The sequence below is a fragment of the Nothobranchius furzeri genome, chromosome 16, assembly GCF_043380555.1.
Source record: "Nothobranchius furzeri strain GRZ-AD chromosome 16, NfurGRZ-RIMD1, whole genome shotgun sequence".
NCBI lineage: Eukaryota > Metazoa > Chordata > Actinopteri > Cyprinodontiformes > Nothobranchiidae > Nothobranchius > Nothobranchius furzeri.
Window position 1 is genome coordinate 29,618,008 of NC_091756.1, and position 1,436 is coordinate 29,619,443.

The 1,436-nt window shown below is 44.8% G+C and overlaps 1 long non-coding RNA gene across 1 annotated transcript; it reads left to right on the plus strand.

The window, feature by feature from the left end:
- Positions 1 to 324: 324 nt before the first annotated feature.
- On the plus strand, positions 325 to 895 carry LOC139063587 (uncharacterized). The gene is made up of 3 exons (XR_011516966.1): positions 325 to 470; positions 581 to 773; positions 839 to 895. It is a non-coding gene; the product is annotated as an uncharacterized lncRNA (long non-coding RNA).
- Positions 896 to 1,436: the final 541 nt, after the last annotated feature.

Sequence of the window (1,436 nt, forward strand, 5' to 3'; positions counted from 1 at the left end):
TCCCAACACTGTTAGTGACCTATACTTCCAGGGGAGGCGGGTCTCAGGTCTGACACTAGCTTCAAGGGGAGAAGCAGGGCCTGATGGCGCACATAGTTTCCATTGAGGCTTCTGCAGGCTTTCCAAAATAAAACACAAAATTTGCAGCTGAGACAGGAAAATGCAAGAATGCAGCCAAAACAGATCTGGGGGTGTTTATCATGAGGAAATAACATTATCACATGATAAAAAAGTGGATTTTCCATGACATGAAATCTTTAAACTGGCAGTTAAAGAGAAATAAGAAAAATGAACTAAATCAGTCCTGACTTAACTTTTGTCATGATCTGTGCTGCATAACCATCTCTGCTGAGTGTTTTACAGGTGGGTGTGTCTGGAGAGCCCAGCTGTGCCAAATCAGCTCATCAGCGATCAGGGGATTTAAGGAGCAGCTGGACATATCACCATTGCCAGATGATACTCAGTCTTGGGTAGTTTTTAGCCCTCCTTTTGACCTTCCTAAAACAATTTTAGAATTACTTTGTCTATTTGTTCCTGCCCTTCTGGCAGTTAACCTGCTCTGCCCTCCTGATTCCTCCAGGTTCCAGTCATCTGTTCATCTCCACTCTCTGCTATATCTTTGGAACCATCTACCACATTCCAGTCCTGCTGTTTGCCCCTGATTGCCAGCTCTCCATCACCCCACCTATCCACCTGCAGCTCCTCGGTCTCCCCATCCAGCCAGGTCTGACTACCCCCCCCCCCCCCAAAAATACCGGATCATTCTGGAAACAGTAAGCCTTATTTTTTCATCATCGTCTCACGTTGCTCCAGACTCTGACCTCTCTTCCTCTTTCAGACCCCACGGATCCCTCCAGTCCTGCAGAAGCTTCGGCTACCTCTCCCATTTCAAAATAAATCATTTAAACTTACCTTCTGTCTCTCGGTGGTGATTCTTCATGTCGTGGGTCAAGAAATTACCCTCAAACATGACAACTTTGAATAAAGGGCAATAATTACAATCAGGTACTTGGTGGAAATTGGGTTGCATTAACATTTATTATATTTGTACAGTAAATGCATACATTTCTAACATGTTTCTGACATGCAAACATACTTTTTCTCTCACATTTGGTTGGTTGTAGTTGGTAGCGCTGTTGTCTCGAAGCAAGGCGCTTGGCTTATTCTCCCCATTTATGACTAGGGTTCCTCCCACAGATCAAAAACATGTATTTAGAGACTCTGAATTGTTCATAGGTGTGAATGTTACTTTTCTGGGTGTGTCCCAGTGAAGGACTAGAGACCTACCCAGGGTGTCCCCCACCTCTTGCCTGAATGCCTAGATAGACACCAGCAGCTCCCTGAGACCCCAGTGAAGATGAAATGGTTAAGAAAATGAGTGAGTAAGGAACTGGTGACTCAAATGCAGTAGTGTCCATACTTGGTCCTTAAGGGCA